The 22,731-nt window shown below is 37.7% G+C and overlaps 2 long non-coding RNA genes across 3 annotated transcripts in view; one reads left to right on the top strand and one right to left on the bottom strand.

Annotated features, from left to right (window-relative positions):
* Positions 1–6,127, top strand: part of LOC125180881 (uncharacterized) — a 47,842-nt gene extending 41,715 nt beyond the window's left edge. The window contains exons 4-5 of one of the 2 annotated variants that reach the window (XR_010827618.1): positions 1,963–2,159; positions 5,494–6,127. This is a non-coding gene — a long non-coding RNA (uncharacterized lncRNA). The remainder of the gene's footprint in view (positions 1–1,962; positions 2,160–5,493) is intronic. The other variant, XR_010827617.1, reaches the window with a different exon arrangement.
* The window catches only part of LOC125181251 (uncharacterized), a 102,517-nt gene that overhangs the window by 63,035 nt on the left and 16,751 nt on the right, over positions 1–22,731 (bottom strand). The gene's annotated exons all lie outside the window — the stretch shown is intronic.

Raw genomic sequence — 22,731 nt, 5'->3', positions numbered from 1 at the left:
ATGATCAATGCCATGATACATTATTGCACCATAGGCTTAAACTCTCACAGTTTCTGTGTTTGGAATTTTGATAATAACAATTAAGTGTCCTGTCTTACCCAGTAGATTTTAGTTACAGAGACTACTGTTTCAATCTAATACAACTGGAAATGTTTCCTATTATTGTCAGAATTTAATTCTCTTGCCTTTTTCTATAGACGTTAGTCAGGCATGTCCTTAAATTTTTTTGCTTCATTGTCTATTAAATAATACCAGTCATGACTTACATTACCAGATGAAAACCCACTGTCTTCTTCTCTTTGCCATAGAATTCTCGAAATAGCATAACTTTGGTATTGGAATTGCATAATTTCAATCAGTTTGATAATGACTGATATGAAATTCCAATCCAAATAGGTTTAATAGTTTTAAAAATCCCACTATAAATCTTTAAATGAAATTCAGATAAGGACACACAGATTGCCAGAATCACTAGAAGCTGAAATCCAGGCCTTACACATTTTACTAATGATACATTAAAAAGAATGTATAAGATCTAGTTCCACTATATATATACAAAAAAAATATTTTCTTAGTATCACCAAAATAATTATTGTAAATGCAATATATTTCTTTAGAAATATTGCAATACAGAATATTTTACCTAAATGCAAGTTAGTCTGAAAGCCAATAGTCAAAAAGACAAAGTTGTTACCTATGTATATACAAGTACATAAATAAATCAGAACATATCTTGTGCTACTTACCATACAGAGATTCTGATAAGAATGACTGATATCTTGCTTGATGTTCAGATGATTAATAGTAAGCATGATTAATAAAACAGAATAGAGTAGAGCAGATGTGCAGTCAACAAAAAACACTGTTTGTTGGTAATTTGCCATTTGGGCTGCATTTATCAGATACTGTGCTTCACAAGAATATTAAAAGAGCCAATACTACTAGACTCTAGACTAGGAATTATGAAGTAGAAATAAAGACAGCAAGAAGCAGTGCATCTCCTAGCTCAAAACTCATGACCATATCTCTACCCCAACAAGCAAGGGATAGAAAGAATTGCCCAGAAAATAGCCAGCTATGCAAAGAAAATATTATCAATGTAATTGTGCACATAAACATGTGAAAACCATTGGGAAGATATATCCAATGGACATAAGATTTAATTCTAAATAAAATGCTTAAAGAAGTTGAACATTTTACTAGAAAGGTCCCCAGATGTTAAAACATGAGGGTATGATGTACACAAGATGCATGCAAGAAAGATATTGGCATAATTATTTTAAAAGAACATGGCCAAAATTGGGCTCTTATACATCGTGGTACTAGTAAAAGCCTAGCAAAAGTACTCCTGAATAAAGGAAAATGGAGGGTCTTTAAATATAGAGGCAGAGAGTTTTGTTTACTTGCTTTATTTATTTATGTATTTATTTGTTTATATAAGCAATAAACCATGTTTAGATAAAACAAAAGTTTATTTTCATTTCTAAGGAAGACCAAATTACCAACATTGCCATGCCCAAGAATAAAATAATTAGAAACATCCAAATTACAAACTGAATTAAAACTCACATATATATATATATATTTAAATATTTGATAAACTTGTACGGTAAGCAGAGTAAGGTCCTGAATCATCACACCAGAGAAGCAGAAAACTACCTAAGCAAAAACCTGTGCAGTATCAGGGGATATCAGAGACTTTGCTAAAGATGAGTCTTTCTAACAGCCACCGGGACTTTTAAAGTAGTGGGCATGTGCTGTTTGTCTCACACTACTTTAAAAGTCCCGGTGGCTGTTAGAAAGACTCATCTGCCAATTAAGAGAGGAAGTTTTCAATCACGATGAGATATTTTTAAAATAAGATATTCAGAACGGCTACTCCTCAGCTAGACATGAAATAAAATATCTTTTTTTTTTTTTTGGTTTAAAAATCCTTCTGGGATCTAAAAATAAATAAATAAGGAAGGAATATTTTTCTACCTTCAAATGAATATAGACATTGAGGAATGCATATGGACCAAAAGAAGCCAAGGCAAGCACAGTAGATGACATTGCTGACACTAAAAATATATCTCTTGGAAGAGGCAGAGGTTCTTGCTGGAAGAGAAGATTAACTACCTGTTAAATTCCCTGAGACAGCATTAGTAAAACACAAGCAGGTAAGAAAATATACACATCAATTTTTTCGTTTTTAGATGAAGTATCTATTGTGAAAATATGTCAAAAACCTCACATTTCAACAAAATACAGGTGAAATACTACTTCATGTTATTCCCATGCAAAATAGCTTGATGGAAAACAGTAGCAAAATAATAAAATATCTCCTACAAACATGATGTACTCAGGACTTAATCCCTATTTAGGTATGTTAAATGACAGAACATCACTGGAGAATCATAGCTTGTCACTGCTGACCTCTTTTATTTCTTCAGAAGAACTGTAAAGTCTGCATTAGAAATTAACATCAGAGTAGTTAGGGACTTACTGGTGTATAAAGACAAAGAAGGCAATACAATATAGTCAGAACATGGAGTTTTGGGAATTAATTAATTCTATGAAAAACAGTGCTGTGTCAATCTCTGATGGGAAATAGCTGTCACACACAGCAGAGATCAGTATCAGCCAGACACAGAAGTGCACCTACAACAGCAAAGTGGTATCTCCACATGGCTGGACATAGATGGGCACCTACAACAGCTAAGTGACATCTGCACATGCCAGCAGGAAGAAAATTAAGCTGTTGAGATGTTTGTTCAATAAATTGTCATAGAAGCAATGATTACATCAGGTTGTATTGCAATGTCCCAGGGACATAGCACAGCTAAAAGTAATGGATTAAACAGGGCTAAACAATGTGCTGAGACCTACAGAGCACTTCCTAAATAGCTATTCATTCTTAGTCACTGGCTGTAAATTTGAAATTCATTATGTTGATGATTATTAGCTGTTTGTTATATTTGGCTAAGAGGAGAAGGGATGAAGAACTGCAGTTTTTAAGAGTATGCAGCCTGTGCCAGATTAATTGTTTATCATTAACAACAAAAAATGTTGATCAGCAAGACTGCTAATGAGCCAAGGGCATTTGAGTTTCCAAGATTTAGAGCAGCTTCTCACACTGAGACAACTGCTACATTGCAAAGACATGGCTTCCTCAAACTCTGTTTTTCTCCTCCTCCAGAAAAGTGTCCAGACAAACATCAACCTTACAGGGAAAAGACATGTTCTCTCTTCACCTCAATTTCCATTTTCAGAGTTTCCAAAACACAGGAGGGATGGGGGAGAAGGAAAAAAAAAAAAAAAAAGGTGAAGGAAATGGTTCCTCTCTGTTCTTAGCACACCACCAGTGCATCCCCACCCACAAAAAGCACATCTTGAACATTACCCCTTGGATGCAGCCAGAACATACACTACAGAAAACAAACAGGCTTCATGCAATATATGTTGTTTATGTTTTGATTCCTGACTGCAGTCAGAGTGCTCCAAGAACAGGCAGTTTATTGCTAACCCACCACTGCATTGTGGGTTTCTTGGCTCTGCTGTACTTAGCACAGTGTCACAAGGCTGAACTGGTGAGGTATCTGACTCGTTCTCATAACACTGCTCTCTCTATATCCATGTTCTTGGAGCTGGATTATTCTCTGCCTTCATATGCTTTCCCATCAGAGCCTTTCATCATACTGACAGAAACATACCTGTGTCAGAATCAATGGAGACAACTGATAGCAGGCATGGTAACAGGTTTGTCTGAATGCCATTTTCTACTTCCCTTCACAAGTTCTGCTATGAACAAAAGAACAAGAGCAGGATCTAGGACACCACAGCATCCAGGGTTTTCAGCATACAACACCTTTGCTTCATTAACACATTTTCTGTTATTGAAGAAAGAGAGAAAGAGAGAGAGAGAGAGAGGGAGAGAGAGAGAGAGAGAGAAAGAGAGAGAGAAAGAAAGAAAGAAAGAAAGAGAAAGAAAGAAAGAAAGAAAAAGAAAGAAAGAAAGAAAGAAAGAAAGAAAAAGAAAGAAAGAAAAAGAAAGAAAGAAAGAAAGAAAGAAAGAAAGAAAGAAAGAAAGAAAGAAAGAAAGAAAGAAAGAAAGAAAGAAAGAAAGAAAAAGAGAAAGAAAGAAAGAAAGAAAAAGAAAGAAGGAAGGAAGGAAGGAAGGAAGGAAGGAAGGAAGGAAGGAAGGAAGGAAGGAAGGAAGGAAGGAAGGAAGGAAGGAAGGAAAGAAAGAAAGAAAGAAAGAAAGAAAGAAAGAAAGAAAGAAAGAAAGAAAGAAAGAAAGAAAGAGAGAAAGAAAGAAAGAAAGAAAGAAAGAAAAAGAAAAATTCTGATCTGTGAGCTTGCGCTCTCTCAGTAACATTCCATCCACTGGCATATACTGTATTTCTACATCCAGTGTTAAAAGATTAGCTCCAGTAAAGCCACATAACATCTGAAGGACTCTCATGAAGCCATGCTTACTGTCTTCACCCTGCTGTCTTGTCTTCTACATAGTATTCTGATCCACTGTTTTGATCTTAAATGATCTTAAAAACATATCAAATACTAAAAAAAATGGGAGAAGCTCATGACCAAAAAGTCTTGTTGGACTTTGAGAGCTTCCTTGTAGATGATTACTATGGGGTTGATGATGACCATGCTATTCTGCACTAGAGCTGTTCTTGATATGAACAAAGAAAAAGAAAAGCAAAGGGAATGCCTATTCACTCTAATGTTCTTCCCTTCACTGTTTTATTACTTTGTCAAGTCTCATATATAGATGCATGGTAGTTCAAGATTCAGAACCTGTATTGTATCACCAGAGGAGTTCCCTGATGTCAAGAAAACTTTCTACAAGGCATCTGCAGCCATTTTGTCCATATGTCTTTTTCACATGGTTATGGTTATTTTTATAGGATTTACAAGTAATTCTGTTCCACAGATCTGTGTGGAAGAGAATGTCTGCATATATTCTGGCTTACAAAAGACAGTTTACCAATCCAGGATGCTAACTTGTATGAACATTGTGGGTTTTTCTCACAACTGAGTTGTTCAGATTATATATTCTGACACATAGTGATTTTATGCAACAGAACCAAAAATAGGCTTATCAATATTAAAACATGCAAATAATATCTTTTTAATAAAACATTCTCATTTGACTTTACAATGCACATCCAACCCTGCTTTCTAGGAAGAGAGAAAGATTCTTTAGTCAAAATCTTGTTTAGTAATGAACTATGCAAATCCTAGCCCGTATTTTTCCAAGTAGAAGACTACAGCTTTCTATTTCCATGACTAAAGAAGCCTTATCAGTTTTACAATTAAATTTATTGCTCGTATGAATAGCTCTGATGGAAAAGCAACACTACCCAGCAATTTTCTAAATAGGTATAGAATAAGTGTTTATTATTAGATCTCTGTATCCATCATTCTTAATGAGAGTGATATTGTAGGATTATTATTATTCTTTTAAACAAAGCAAAAAGATTCTCTTTGCATGTTTTTCTTTTGCAGAGAGACCCATCGTATGCTGAACTGCATAATGTTTTAACAAACAGTATGGGAAAAGGAGAAGAAGCCGTGCTTGAGGAGCCAAACAGCTTAAAAGCTGTTTTAACCCTGATGTCTAGAACAAAGCATCTTCAAAGAAATGAGCTTTTATTAAATCAAGTAGTCTGATGCTGGAGAGGTTGCTGCAGTTCTATGCTCCCAGTTTTAACCAGGTGTGAGACTGAGCATGTATCCACAGTAGACGCACACCCCCAAACATACATGTACAACACAGATACGTGCATATATGCGTGTGTGTGTGTGTAAATACACAGCTGGCCACAAAGATCAACACACTCAGGCACACTCAGTGCTTGTACAAACAAAACCAGCACCAACAGCCTTATCCTGTTTTTCCTTGCTGTCTGGTCAGAATGAATGTTACTTAAGTACAAATGTTCAAAAAACCCTCAGAATAAATATTTTTTTTAAATATAATTATTGTAGTTTCATTGTTTTTTTCTTGCTACAAATAAATCTCACCTTCTGACAAACTTCTTCACAGGGATAATCTCAAGCTTCTTTCATCTTGCTAAATGTCATTTTATATGATAAACCTGTCTGTCTTCTTGGCACAATATATTTCAACATATATGTGATTTTAAGTGTTTTGTTTTTTCACACTGAACAGGAGGAAACACAAATGGATGGGAGTTATAATAAAAATATATAAAATTTATTTCAGTGCTATATTTGCAGCATACACACAAGTGAATCATACACATATTTTTAATGAAAAGCAACATTATTATTATTATTTTCCTTACTAAGCAACTCTTCCCTTCCTTACTTTATGAATGGCAATGTGATCATTTCTAGAAAAGTGGAATGCAAAACCCTGAGCCATGAAACAGCTTTGAGAAAGAATAGATTCAAAACGAAACTGTTGCAGATACACAATCAGATTTAATATTCAGCAGACCTATATCGACATATTCTTTGTACAGAGGTAATGATAATAATATTCTCTCCTGCAGGGTGCAGTTTTAATCTAATTTGATGATGGCTTGGTAGCTATTTACTGACTCTAAAACGTATAGCCATGTTCTTCCAAGGAACCATATTGCTCCATGAGCTACATATGCTATTAGCACTGTTAAATTGGCAAAGCAAAAAGTCTTTTTTTCACATGAAATGCAGACAAAAAATATCCTCTGATATGTTCCTGTGAAATACTCAATCTAAAAGTAGTCCAAATTTTTCATTTTTATTTCCTCCCTGTCTCTTAAATTAAATTTTAGAGAAATGTTCTTCTGATAAACATCAACTGGTTGATTATTTTATTTTATTTTTTAACAAAGCAGTTTAACAAGAAAGTTAGCACTTCCAGAATTTAAGAGTTTTACAGTTAGATACTACTAAGAAGTGGCCAAAGAACAACAATAACAAGACAAACAAACAAACAGAATAAGGAAATGAAACACTGCATTTGAAGAGCAATGAAAAGAAAGTTTTAGATTTGTGGTTTTTGGGTTCCATGGAGAAAGTTTTCTACGTGCTCGTCATTGCTTGATGGTTTTAGAGAAAAAGAAAGCCTAATCTCTCAGAGTGCTCACATGGATTTACCAGATAGCAGAAGGTGGGATGAAGAGGTGATGGACCTCTTGTTACCAAAGTCTTAGAAATAGTAACTGTGAAGGGCAAATTGAGCTGAAAATAATTTTGTCTGCTCAAAGATATTTTGCCAAGGTAGAAAAGCCAAGGACATCCAATGACACCATCACCAAGTTGTCCTAATCTACATGATACTGGTTCTATCATGAGCAGTCCACAACATCCATTCACAGGGATAGGATCAGCCTTATATCCAAGGACATAGATATAGCAACCTAAGTGAGCACCTTTACCTAGCTGAAGTTCTGAGGAGCCCAGAACCATCGCAGTGATCTCTAAAATTGCTTGTACTGCTTTCCTTGAGCTTTACCTATTTATATGCCCCCATTCTTAAAAGGTAGTTCAGGAAAATACCACTTGTAGCAGGATAGAAGAGATGTACCAGCTGGAGAAGTGGTCTGTTTCTGTCTCTCTCTCCAGCAGGATCTGGCAGTAGCTGCTTCAAGATGTCCAAGAATCTTTGCTGCGGATAACGTAACTAAATGAGTAGGGAAAATGTTTCCTAATTCATCTCTGAAGTTCATCTTTGAAGATATCTCTCTAACATCTCTCTCTCTCTCTCTTTTTTTTTTTTTTTTCCCTTCTATAAATGTCAGTGTTTTCTACTGAGAGTAGTGCGTATATCTCCATTCACATTTAGGCAGATTTTGGTAAGAATTTATGAGAAATTTAATCAGCAGTACTCAGTACTTAAATTTTATAGTCCTTGGTGGAAACAGTGCTTTGGTCCATTCTGCCCACAACATTATAAAAATAAAATCCAACTTTAAAATCTGAGATTTAGACTACCTATTATTATGCAGACCCTCAAAACTGCATGTCACAAACTCTTCACCTTTTCGTTCACCTTATCTCTCTGACCTCAGTTCCACACTTTATCATAGTCCTTGTAAGAGTCTCAAAAGCATCAATAAACTGTTTTTTCACAGAATCGTAGACTCATGGAATGGTTCAAGTTGAAAGAGATCTTAAAGACCATCTAGTTCATAACCCCTGCCAAGGACAAGGATGTTTTCCACTAAGACCAAATTGCTCAAAGCCCCACCCAAACTGGCCTTGAAAACTTTAACAGAGAGGGCATCCACAGCTTCTCTGGGCAAACTGTTCCAGTGCCTCATAACCCTCAGAGTAGACTTTCTTCTTAATATCTAACCTAAATCTACCCTCTTTTAGTTTAAAGTCATTACTTCTTGTCCTGTCACTACACTTTCTGACAGAGTGCATCCCCTGCCCTCCTGTAGGCTCCCTTTAGGTACTGGAAGGCTGCTCTAAGGTCTCCCCAGAGCCTTCTCTTCTCCTGGCTGAGCAACCCAAACTCACTCAGCCTGTCTTCATAGCAGAGGTGCTCCAGGCCTTTGAGCATCTTCACTCCCCTCTTGATTCAGGTGGAGTCTGACAAGAACAGAGTAGAGGGAGAGAACCACCTCCCTTGACCTGCTGGCCACATTTTATTTTTTATTTATTTTTTGGATGCAGGATACAATTGGCTTTCTGGGCTGCAGACACAAATTGCTGGCTCATGCTGAGCTTTTCATCCACCAGTACCCCTAAACCCTTCTCTGCAAGATTGCTCTCAATCCACGCATCACCCAGTGCCTACTGATATTTGGGGTTACCCCAACCCAGGTTAAAGCCCTTGCACTTGGTTTTATTGAACTTCATGAGAATTTCCTGGGCCTTCTCAAGCCTATCAAGTTCCCTCTAGGTCATATCCCTTCCATCTAGTTTATCAATAGCCCCACTCTGTTTTCTGTCATCCACAAGCACGCTGAGGGTACCCTCTGTCCCACTGTCCCTGTCACCAGTGAAGATATGAAACCATACTGGTCCAAGTATGGTAAGTATGGATAAGTATATCCAAGTATGGATAACCAGTATGGTTATCACTGGTCTCCACCTAGATGTTAAACCATTGATGGCTATTCTTTGGATATGGCCATCCAGTCAATTTCTTATCCACCAAACAGTCCATCCATCAAATCCATGTCTTTCCATTTTAGAGATAAGTACATTGTACAGAATAGTATCAAATGCTTTGCACAAGTTCAGGTAAATGACAATAATTGCTCTTCCCTCATCCACCAATTCTGTCACTGTTGTAGAAGGCCAATAAGTTAATCAAGCATGACTTGCACTTTTGTGAACCAATGTTGTCTGTCTCCAATCATCTTCCTGTCTTCCATATGCCTTAACGTGGTACCCAGGAGGATGTGCTCCATGATTTAACTAAGTACAGAAGTGAGGCTGACTGGTCTATAGTTCCATGGGTCTTTTTAAAAATGGGTATGTTATTGTATTGTTTCCCCTTTTACAGTCACTGGGGACTTCACCTGACTGCCACAGCTTTTAAAATGAGATAGATAGTGGCTTAGCCACTTCATCTGCCAGTTCCCCCAAGACACTGGGATGCATCTGATTGGTCCCATGAACTTGTGCACACTCAGTTTCCTGAGATGATCTTCAACATGATCTTCTACAGTGTGTGTGACTTCTTTTTACCAGTCTCTGCCTTGAGGTTCTGTGGCTTGGCAGGTATGGCAAGAGCAATTGCCAATGAAAACTGAGGAAAAACAGTTGAATACCTCAGTCTTCTCTGTGTAAATTGTATCCACTTCCCTGGTCTCGCTCATCCTGGGGCAGTAGCATTTTCTTTTATCTTTTTTTGCTGTGTCATGCACATGTTTAAACCCTTCTTGTTATTCTTCACACCCCTAACCAAGTTTAGCTCTAGCTGTGTCTTGGCTTTCCTGGTCCCATCCCTACATTCCTGAGTCACATTCTTATAATATTCCAGGGTGCATGACCCTGTCTTCATTGCATTTCTTTTTTGTATTTTAGTTTGTTTAAGAAGCCCTGGCAGCCATGCTGCTCTCCTACCTTCCTCAGGTGATTTCTTCCATGTTGGAATTGAGAGCACTTGTGACCTAAGAAAAATCTCTTTAAATGTCTCCCAGCTCTCTTTTGTTCCTTTATCTCTGAGGGAAGAGTCCCAGAAGATCCCATCCCACAGTCTCTTGAATGAAATTTTGTCTTCCTGAAGTTCACAGTCTTACTATGCTTTTTGCCCAGCCTATATCCCTCAAGATCATGAATTCTATTAGGGCATGATCACTGCAGCCCAAACTACCTTCAATCTTGACCTCCCCAATACATTCATCTGCACTGGTGAGTATCAGGTCCAGTAACACAGTTTATGTATGTGCATATTTATGTAGGAAGGGACGGTCAGTAGAATAATAGAATTTATTATTTTCTCGCTACAACAGAATCCCCAACTTCATGCAAACATACCAAGGTGGTTTTTTTGTTCTTATTGAGGGGCAGGTGTGAATACAGAGGCCAGAGGTATAAAAAGGCAGACAGACATTTGAAGACCTTACACAACACAAATTAGACATAATGAAGTCCTCAAAAAATTTCAGTGAGTTCTAATACAATGCAATCAACTATTCTTACGAATGTGTCTGATCTTGAATATTTGCCACATTCCTCCTCAGTTTAAATACATTTAGTCTTTTGCTCTATTTTGAAATAATGTTTGTCCCATTTCTGGACTGATATTAACATTTTCATTAGGTTTGATACCAGTATCCATCACTCTGACCTTTGCACCACATACAAACAATTCAGCACTGTGTTTACCATCCTTTGAGATATCCAATTATTATTACACATTTTACTTGCAAAACCTATAGTTTATTAAGAGCTGAAATACAATCATCCCATCTTAAAAAAAAAAAAATCTCAGGAGAAAATGAAATCACTTTGGACTTTTTAAATGCAATCTTCTGATCAAACATATCTGCTATATTTATCAAAAGCAATGTTTTGTATTGCTTTATTGTGGACTGAAACACAGAATAGAGGAGAAGCTGTCATAAAATGTTGGAAAGCACCAGGCTTGGGCTTTGCAGTGTCTGCTGAGGGACAATTGAGAAGACAGTGAGACGAGTAGAGGAGTAGAGAATTGGCATGGAGATGGATGTCAGTGGCAGAGCAATTCTTCAGTGTGCTTCCTCTCCCCAACAGCACACAGGGTCTTTTGTAAACAGCACATACTGCACAATCTCTCTTCCTCACTACATACAGACAAACTGTACAATTCCTCTGAGCCAACCAGGACAACCGTTATTTTTTTCCATGAATAGAGTCCTTATTCAACAATCTTTCTGGATGAATTCACCTAGTTCTGGAAACCTTATTCTAGCCTAGCAAACATCACTTTCATAAAGTCCCTTTATAAGTCTTGGCTAAAATTATGTAATAATGAGTTTAGATCCAGCAGCTAAAAGGACTGATTTTTACAATGAGGTCAGTAAGAAGGAGAAGATGATGATGTATGGTTTGGTGGCTGCAGTCCAGTCCAAACAGTCAGCAAGCTAAAGTAAATAGTTTTAGTCTGGCTTTGGTCTGCTCTTCCTACCTGCACCTGCTGTAAGACTAATTGAGGTACAGTATGTGAAATTTATAGTACCCAGTGTGCACTATTAACATGTTCTGCAGTCACCATGAGGTTATAAAATATTAACACATTCATTAAGAAACAAATGACTCATTCTTGTCACTGGAGATGTTTATATGTTTCCATTGTGCAGGTTGCACATACATACCATCTTAAACCATAAAAAGCTAAAAACAAGACTCTAGATATTGTAAAAATCAACTATGCTAAAAGAAAATTAAGAAAACTGTATATATCTTCATGAGAATTTTTCCTTTTACTTGCTAATCAGGCTCCTAAATAGAATTTTACATAGCCACATTATACTCAAAGTTCCTAACAAGAGAGCAAGAGCTTGATGAACGAGGACTAATGCTCCAGACAGGTTTCACTGTTTTTTTTATGTCTTTACAGCCACAGCCACATCACTCAGTTCATGGTTCCTAAAGCAACTTGAAGCTGATATTTTGAATTAGTCTCTCCTGAAAAACAAAACAAAACAAAAAAAAAACAACCAACCAACCAACCAACCAGCCAATGCATAAGATTACAACACTTAAGTTTTAAATACATAGCAAATATAGCATCGCCACATGGGCAGTTCCTTCAGTCCATAAGTTTCTTTTTTTTTTTTTTTTTGTCCATAGGATGGCAATGATCAGAGACTAATTAATACTTTGCATTCTTAAAAAATAAATAAATAAAAATAAAGGAAATTCACAGTTTTCTACCAAGTTATTGGACTAGATGATCTTTCAACGTCCCTTCCAATCCCTATCATTCTGTGATTCTGTGAATACACCTTTAGGTAGAATTATCATGGTCTGAAATTAAAGTAAGTTGGAAATACAGATCTTCTAGCAGTTTGTAGTGTGAACAAGGTCATTTTTCTCTGAATAATTCTTCCTCTCACACCACATTTCTGATGTAGCCCTACTGCCATTGCAAAGCCATCACAAAGTTGCAGAAACTGGATAATTTAGCTTTTCTTCCAAATATTCTGCATGTTCTGATTTTGTGAAGAAGGGTGTCAACTCCAGGCTGGAAGATAAGTTTGTCATATCTGCTTACTCCACATGTTCTGATTGGTGCATATCTTGATAGTATTACTCATTTCATAGTTCTCCTTGCCAGACATTTCTTCTGGAGTGAGAAGGTGTGGGTAGCAGTCAAACACCATTTTAAAATTTAGAGGGTTATTTTCATGTGAGGGTTGAGAAGCAGAGAAATTCAGAAATAATTTTTAAGAAACTAATAACTTTGAGGATCATTTTGAAATTATTCTTGACATTTAAGGACTGTGATACTTCTTACTAAATTCAATAGTGTGGGCTGGGAGGATGTTGCTGCCTGTGCATTTCCATGATTATTTTCTCATAATTAATATCCTGGGCCTCTTTGGGCCACAAAGTTTTTGCAAAGAAGTTGACCTCACTATTGTAGAAGTGTCAAGTGGAGATATTTGCAAAACAATTCCACATATCAGTAACTGTATCACATATTAGATTAGGTGTGAACAATTGTCTCAAAGGATCTTTGTTATAAGAGTAAAGCTCTTTAATATCTCTCAGAAAATGATTATTTTACTAAATAGTAGAGTTGTGATGTAAAGTTTCACTCCAAATTGTAATAGGTTAAACTTTGAATAATTTCTCTTTAAAAGATGTCCAATGTCTTGGCTTCTGTGGTGTACCTGAGAGTTTAGTTAAGTTATATTTACATATTATGAAACAGGGATCACAAATGCCCTGCCAGTTCACACCTTAGTTATAATGTCACTAACAATAAAGTATTCATCATGTTGTCTCTAGCTACAGACAACTTTATGTTGAATGCAATTTTATAAAGTCATTGTCATGAACTATCAACATTTTCAAAGACTACTGCATTCAGTGAGAAAGCAGCCCTTTTGTCTCATTAACATCTTTTTTTTTTCCCTTATAAGTATTAATTGCAAATGCAACTAAGATCTCAGTTGTTCCCACATGAGTGAAGCTGAGCCATTATGTGATACTTTATCTAATCAGACAAGATAGAGGAAGAACAGAACACAGTTATATATTGTTGCTTAGCTTACATTTAACCTTAAGCTCTTTGGAACACTGTCTGTTAATTTGCCGTTTTGTGCTTTACCTAGTATTGTAGGTCTGGGACCTAAACCAAGCCTCCTAAACAATTTTATTTATTTATTTTTAATATTGTGTAAGTTTGTTTTTCATAGTACTTTTTACTATCTGCTTCCAATATATCACTGAATAGGAAGCCATAAAAACAGCAATACAAACTTTTTTTTCCCTGTCCAATTTTTGCTGGGATTTGTACATGTTGGAAAGCCACGTTGAAACCACAGCTTTAATAGCTCTGTCCATTGAAGTTGTAATGCCTCACATTCAGTCCTCTCAGACAAGTAGACAGCACATGCTTAAAAGTTGAATACAGATATGCGTAATGAATTTGATATATCCACAATGTGAACTGACCATCATGTGAACAGAAAGTTCAAGAGCAAAGTTGGTGAGTGCTCCCACTGGTTTGACACTTTGCTTGACACTTGCATCTCCTAAAATATTTCTTTGCAAGTATTTGGCACAAGAAATCTCTTTAGGCCCACTTACTAAAGACGTGACTGAAGCATCCCTGTGCCAAGCTAATTCTAGAAGAAGTACCTAGGAAAATAAGAGAGATATTTGATACTTGTTTCCCCTTCTCAAAATAAGCATTTCAAAGGAGAAGGCACAGAGCAGAACCAAGTGCTTCTAGCATCCTGTTTAGCAACTGGAAACAGTTTTTAATCATGACCATGGGGCATGGGACTAATCAGACCTTTTCACTAGATTGAAAAGGAAATTCCATGAAAGACTGTGGGAAGGAAAAAAACATGTAGATGCTGCTGGAAAATTGGACTTCCAGTCTCATATTTTGTTTAATTGAACTAAGAAGATCCAAACAATTAAGAAAACAAAATGCCTCAGTGAGACATAAAAACATGTTGATGTGTTAAAAACCTTTTGCATTTTCTTCTTGTCATTGATTTTCCATAAGATTTTGTTTGAGGAGGATGACTGCAGTTCTAATCCAGAAAAATATACAGATGACAAATCAAATCAGGATGCTTGAATAAGAGTTATTTCTTAGGGTGCATATAGGACCACTCTGGGTGGAAAAAGTCAAGAAATAGTACCCAGAAAGAAATCAAAGCTCAGTCTTTCAAGGGACAACAGAGGGACTGGAGAAAAATTACTTCTTTAATGACAACAGCCAGCAGATCATCATTTAAACATCCAAGTGGAAATAATTACAGATATCTAAGGAGAGAAGAGACAAAGCATAAAGATCTCTGCAACACAGCGGCTTTTGAAACTTTAAGCAACTCTGGGGCCTTGCACAATATTCAGAACAATCTTATCTAAACAACCTACACTAACTTTCACTCAAATTTGTAATGATTTCAGAAAAAAAAAAATAATAATAATAAATTAAATGAAGCATATCTAGGTAATACACAGAGCTGGTATTAAAGTTACCTTCTTTAGGTGTTACCTATTTCACCTGTACAGCTTTCCAGGATCCACAAAATACTTGGTCAGGAAAATTTATACCTTATGAAATAACTCAAGATCAAGCCTATTGCAATACAAATATAAGGATAAAATTGATTACTATCGCAATACAGACATAGGGATAAAATTGGTTGCATAGTGTTTACTCTTTAAGTCAGACTGATCATCCCAGTAAGTTATGAACAGCGCAGCATTTATTCTGACAAATGAGACATGAACCCAGAAGCAAATTCTCTATTATGCAAGGGTAAAACAAGTCCCTTTAGGCATCTCAATTTCAAAGTAAGTCAATCAGAAATTGAACGACTGACAAATTTGGAAGCCGTAATATTGTAGATCTGCAACTGTGCAGCACTAAGAAATGTAACATTCTCTGTGCTTTACAAGTTATATTTAATTTTGTGTGAACAAATACGCTGTAGGCATCCAGGGGCAAAAGTGACCACTGAGATATGTCTCTTGGAAGTTAATTTTTGATCCACACTGCTGTCAGTCTCTGAATACAAAGATTGCTAAAAGCTGAACTCTCTAAACTAAATCTCATCAGTTCAATAGAGAAGAATAATACCCAGACCCTGCTGGATTTCCTGCAGAATAAAGGCAGATAAACTTCAAGTTATCTGGTCTGGTAAACTTTTAAGATTTTTATTTTTCATTTTTTTTTCCCTTTTCTTCCCAATGTTAAACTGACAAAAACAAACAAACAAACAAACAACAACAAAAACAAAAGTAGGAAGAAAAAGTGGATGAGGCCTTCTATGAACAGATAGGAGCAGCCTCACTTTCAGAGACCCTGGTACTCGTGGGGGATTTGAACCACCATGTCTGTTGGAGAAGAAACACAACAGACATAAGCAGTCCACCTGGGGAGCACAGATAAGAACTTCCTGAAAGGGAATCCAACAAGGACAGGTGCTCTTCTGGACCTCATACTAACGAGCAAGGTTAGTATGGCTAACCGAGAATGTGAATGCCAAAGGCAGCCTTGGCTGCAGTGACTATGAGGCAGTGAAGTTCACAACCCATAGAGAAGGGAATAGTGCAAAAAGTAGTTCTGGACTTCCAGAGAGCAGACTTTGGCTTCTTCAAATATGTGCTTGCAAAAAGTCCCATGGGATGAGGCCCTTGAGGAAAGAGGGGCACAAAAATGCTGGTTAATATTCAAGGATCCCTTCCTCTTAACTGAAGAGCAATCCAACCCAGTGAGTAGGAAGTTAGGCCAAAATGCTGAGGGGCCTGTGTGAATGAACATGATCTTGGCTAAGCTCTAACATAAGAAGGAAACAGGGGGCCAGTCACCTGGAAGGAATATGGAAACAATATTCAAGCACACTATGGTTGTTTGACAACCAATGGGCAGCTCAGCTCCACCACGCCACTCCCTCACCCTTCCTCAGAAGAGTAGGGGGAGAAAATATGATGAAAAACAAAGAAAAGCTCAAGTGCAAATAACAATAATAATAGCACAGGCCCTGATGGGATGTAACCACAACTGCTAAGGAAGCTGGCCGACCTCATTGCAAGGCCATTCTCAGTAATCCTTGATCGACCACAGTGATCGGGAGAAGTGCTTGAGGACTGAAGGAAAGAAAATATCACTCGTGTCTTCAGGAAGGGCAAGAAGGAGGAACCAGGGAACTAAAGGCTGATCCTTCAGAAGGTGATGCAGCAGCTAATTTTGGAGACCATTTATTTCCAGCACGTGAAGCACAATAAGGTGATCATGAGTAATCAGCGTGGATTCATTGAGGGGAAGTCATGCTACGCCAACCTGATAAGAATTTATGATGAAATGACTGGTTTGGTAGATGAGGGGAGTACAGTGGATATTGAATCCTTGGACCTCACTAAGGCTTTTTCAACTGTCTTCTATAGGAGCCCCATCTGAAGAAGTGTTGCCCATATGAGCAGACAGTGAGGGATGCTGAAAACTGGTGGAAAAGCTGGGCACAGCGGGTGGTGATCAGTGGTACAAAATCTATCTGCAAGCAAGTAAGAGGTGGTGTACCCCAGGGATGAATGCTGGGTCTGTTTCTGTTCAACATTTCATTAATGATCTGAATGATGGGGCAGAGTGTGCCCTCAGCAAGTCTGCTGATGGTTTCAAATCTTGAGGAGTTGCCCATACACCAGAAGGTTGTGCTGACACCCAAAGGGACCTGGACAGGCTGAAGAAATGGGTTGACAGGAACCTGATGAAGTTCAGTAAGAGGAAGGGCAATGTCCTGCCCCTGAGGTGCAACAACCCCAGGCACCAGTACATGCTGTTTGCCAACTGAACGGACAGCAGCCTGGCAGAAAAGGCCCTGGGGCTCCTTGGGACACCAAGCCGAACATGACCCAGCAATGAGCCCTTGCCACAAACTATGCTAACAGTATCCTTGGTTGCAGTAAGCATAATATTGCCAGCAGACAGAGAGAGAGAGGTGAGGTAATTCTTCTCTGCTCAGCTCTGCTGAGGCCATACTTGGAGTACTGTGTCCAGCTGTGGGTTCCCCAGTACGAGAGAGATACAGACATAGAACAGAGACTCCAGCAAAGGAAAGCGAAGATGATAAAGGGTCTGGATCGTATGTCATATGAAAGGAAACCCTGAAAGATCTGGGACTATTCAGCCTGGAGGAGAGAAGGCGTTGGGGGGAGGGGGGGGGGGGGGGGAGGGGAGTGGGTCTCTTCAACATATAGAAATATTTGAAGGCAACGTGCTAAGATGATGTAGCCAGGCTCTTTTCAGTGGTGCCCAGTGACAAGATGAGGCAGTGGGCAAAAAACAGAAACACAGGAGTTTCCTCCTGAACATCAGAAAACAGTTTTCTGGAGAGTCTGTGATCTTCTAGGAAGAGACTTCCAAAACAAATCTTGTGTGAAAATGGCCACATTCCACCCCTACCAGGTGATGTATTTGAAAGGAATTCTATTTATCAGTGGAGATAAAAATTCTGAGAGATAATAAATAAATTAAGGAGACAAAGGAGACAAGCAGAAAAATGAGGAGGTTAAAAAAAATGCTTTTAAAGATTTAGATGATTAGAAATACACCCAAAATCTTTCAGCTGAGTGCTGATGTTTGAAATGGGATAAAAACAAGCCCATTCTGTCTTTACCACCATATTTATTTACAAGGAAAGGAACATGAGCCTTCCATAGACTATCTCCAATAATACAGGAGATTGCTTATGATGAAGACAAGGCAGTCTTTGGGTGAATTTTACCCATGGTACTGAAAAAGTAACTTTAAATTTAGTTTACCTAAGGCTGGAAACAAAGCCACTCTGACACAGAAAAAGAAGAGAAAAGGAAAAAGGGATCCTCTCTCATAAAGCTAAAACAGATTCATATGACTTCACTTAAAAATATTGCCAGCACTCTGGCAGGAATGACACTGAGTTCTCCTAAAGGCTCCTAGTAACATTAACTAACTGTAGTAGGTGGATAGGTTTAAACCATTTCAGCTTTGCTTCATACTGTTTGCATAAATTAGACACCATAATGTGTTGTGCTACCTGTTGTTATTTTCTGAGGATCTGTTATAGATGTAGAAACCTGCTCTGCCACTGTCTATAAGTGTGTTTAAAACAACTACAGGATTTTACCTTTTGTACTATCAAACTGACACATGGGAACTGTAAATTCACCTAGAATAAGCAGAGTACAAAGTAGGAAAGTTTAGGAAAGTTTTACTTTTAGTAATAATGGCATTAACTTGATGAGATATGTCAAACTGCAATATCATTTTCAAAACTTTAACAAAGGGAAAAACACAATAGTGATTACTATTATTCCAATTCATAAAATCAGCTTACAACTGACCAAATTACTACAATAGGGTAACCGTCTAAATGCTGTCATCTTCTCCCTTAGCCTGTTTTAATTTTTTTGCTTAAATTTAAATCTGCTTTTGCTTAAATTCAGGAACATCTGAACAGGAAGAGAACTCAAAGTTTCCTACAAGGAGAGCAAATTCAGTGTATTAAACAAAGAATGTACAGCCCAAGTAATAGTACTGAAAATGGAAGGATTAAAATTGGACATGAGAGTACCAATGTATTTGGGATTATGAATAGAATTGATGTAGTTTCCATTATGAAGATTAAGATTCTTAACATCACACGAATACCTAGTATCAGGAAAAAAACCTACATCTGCTAGGAAATGGACTGTGCTTAGTGTTCTCAGCCCATTCTACTATTACTGTAATTTTCCAATGTATACACAAAATCTTCATGTGTCTTATTATTACTTCTGCCTCTGACCTGTACATTCAGTGACAAGAATATGTTAATGCAGGAAAAGAACTGTTCTTGAAGCTATCCCTCTGCTGTTACTTAAACAGAGGCTTTGTTTTGCTTTTAAAGTTTTTGAAAGAAAGTTTGTTTTTTCCCCATTCTCTCCTTGGATTAGCTTGCAAAACACAGGAATGGATTCCTCTTTTAAAAGTACCATACACAGTTTTCGAGCATTGTCAGTTCTGCACCTGTGCAGAAATGGCCAGGAACACTTGAAAGAGTGGATGCTATTATTATAGATACTGCTGAGCAGAAACAGGAGTATAAATGGAGACACAAAGAGGGAACGGAGGTCCTTTTGGCTAGGTTAAAAATTGCTTTGCCATCCTAGTGTTCTATTGAACAAGGAATGTTTAAATTGGCCTCTGTTTAGGGGAAGGTTAAGGAGAGAGAAGGCAAACCCTAGGAACAAGCTTTTGAACTTCAGTTCTGAAGTTTCTCAAACTTTAAATTCAAATCCAGTGTTTGGAATAAGCCCACTACGGAGTTTGTTAGAAAGTACTGAAGAATAGATGGAAGCTGAGATCCTGACCTAGAGTTTGAGTACTGTTTTTTTTTTTTTTTTGGACTTGTTGAATTGAATGTCATATCTGTTCTTTACATTTGCAAAGGAACATTTGGTGTCAGATAAGTTGGCTTTCATTCTTAATCATGAATTATTTCAATGCCTTGAAAGTGGTTGATATGCAATTATTCATACTCTTCAGTATATTGATAATTTGCACAGTTCAGCTATTAGAATCTAAGCTTATATCCTTTCTTTTTTTTTTTTTTTTATTTGTACAAAACCACTATCATGTCTAGTAACACCTAACACAATTAAATACATCTTATGGTTTGTAGCTTGGGTGCTTTGTAAGGATACTGCAGGATGTGAATATTCCTGTTGTAAACTATTTCAAACCTTCTCTTTTCATAGTTTCTTTTTATTACTTTAGGCAGGAATAAGAGCATCCTACAGACAGTTGGACAAGCTGTAGCTGAAAGCACTTTCACCCATTCAGATGTTGCCAAACTATATGCATTCTGGCTGATGTTTTCCATCAGACTAATCATATGAACATTATTTTATTGGTTGACTATATAAAGAGGAAATGCCACATTTCTAGGGGTTGCAAGAGATATATTTTTTAAGTTTGAGAGTAGCGGCATTATACTTCACAAGAATGTTTTCCATTTATTAGTTGTGTTCATTTTGCTAGAAGTCTTGCCCAAATATAACTAAATTAAGAACTTTGATTCAAAAAATAAATAATTCAGGAGAAACTTCATAAAAATGGAATGTCACATTAGAGAAGATCTAGACTTTGAAGGCAGCAGAGATAGCAGAACTGTATAAGCCAGTCTATCCATGGTTCTGGAATGGGTCTCACCACTTCCATTTATTTTTCTCTTACTTATATGTAGATTTTTAAGGCCTTTTACTAGAACTTTCAAAATTGGCTTATAGTACAAGCTGTTAAATCAAATATCTTTTCCTAAAGAAGTTTGGAAAACTACCCTCCATTTCTGGTTTCTACATGTATAGCTTCAGTTATGATATACAACATATTTTTCAAATGAGTCTGGGCTACTCAAGAAATCTAGATCCTCCTTTAAAACAACCTGTTCTTAAGCATAACTTTACATTTTCTTAGTAAGCTAAACATCTGATCAAGTTGAACCAACAAGCCTGGGATGACAAATACCTGAAATAATCTTCTAATGATTGGTTTGCAGAACAAGATCATTTAGTGTTTTTTTCAGCATGGAATTATAAATAACAATAGACAACTACACTATAAACTCCTCCTGAGCACTTTGCAAACGGAAAGAGATGCTGAACCTCACAGCATAAATTACTTACTTAAAGTACATGACAGTCAGTAAGCACAATGTAACTGCAAGACTAATATTAAAGTCAACTACCTGCTCACCAGCTGTCACCAACACTGCATTTGGAGGCAAGTGCTCCTTCCCAAGAGCTGCACAGTGCCAGTTTGAAACAGCTGGCATAATGTCTTTTCTCACATTCCTTTTGAACTACAGTACTTCACTGGTAAATGTTTTCCTGAACAACTTGCAGAGCTCACAGTGTAGGTCGTTATAATTAGGATGATTTTGCAACACTGCTGACAGCACTGTACCTGCATTTTACCAAAATGATCCCACTCATCTCTGAAATAAATAGATTAAATGAAGTTGTTAAATTCAAGTGCATGTCAGAAAAGTTATTCACCTATCCTGAAATACATGACTACTTGTTCCAGTAAAAAGGCTGAAAAAATTATTTCCATTGCCCCATTACATTTATTGCAGCTAAATATATATTTTACCTAATGGAGGTTGTTCCTTCAGATGTCACTTTTTACCCACAGTGGAGTAACTCTTCACCAAGGGTTAATTTCCAGAAGTACACTGATTCAGAAAAACAGTTTAACTTATGGTTCTTTCTGGCCATCACGCAGTATAGGTTGCCACCTAAATTATATGCAGAGAATCAAAGTTGTTATGCTTGGTATTTCTGAGCAATTATTTCACAGAATCACAGGATCATCTAGGTTGGAAGAGACCTCCAAGATCACCCAGTCTAGACCCAACACTAACAAGTCCTCCAATAAACCATATCACTAAGCTCTACATCTAAATAACTCTTAAAGACCTCCAGGGATGGTGACTCAACCACTTCCCTGGGCAGCCCATCCCAATGCCTAACAACCCTTTCAGTAAAGAAGTTCTTCCTAATATCCAACCTAAACCTCCCCTGGCACAACTTTAGCCCATTCCCCCTCGTCCTGTCACCAGGCACGTGGGAGAATAGACCAACCCCTATCTTGGTACAGCATCCTTTAAGGTACCTATAGAGAGCAATAAGGTCATTCCTGGGCCTCCTCTTCTCCAGGCTGAACAATTCCAGCTCCCTCAGCCGCTCCTCGTAAGACTTGTTCTCCAGACCCCTCACCAGCTTCGGTGCCCTTCTCTGGACTCTCTCGAGCACCTCGATGTCCTTCTTGTAGTGAGGGGCCCAAAGCTGAACACAGTACTCGAGGTGCGGCCTCACCAGAGCCAAGTAAAGCCTAGCCCTGCTGGCCACACTGTTTCTTATACAAGCCAGGATGCTGTTGGCCTTCTTGGCCACCTGAGCACACTGCTGGCTCATATTCAGCCGACTATCAACCAGTATTCCCAGGTCCTTCTCTGCCAGGCAGCTTTCCAACCACTCATCTCCCAGCCTGTAGCTCTGCTTGGGGTTGTTCTGCCCCAGGTGCAGGACCCGGCACTTGGCCTTGCTGAACCTCATACAGTTGGCCTCAGCCCATCG

Source organism: Anser cygnoides, chromosome Z (assembly GCF_040182565.1).
Source record: "Anser cygnoides isolate HZ-2024a breed goose chromosome Z, Taihu_goose_T2T_genome, whole genome shotgun sequence".
Lineage (NCBI taxonomy): Eukaryota > Metazoa > Chordata > Aves > Anseriformes > Anatidae > Anser > Anser cygnoides.
This window is presented reverse-complemented; position numbering and strand designations above follow the sequence as displayed.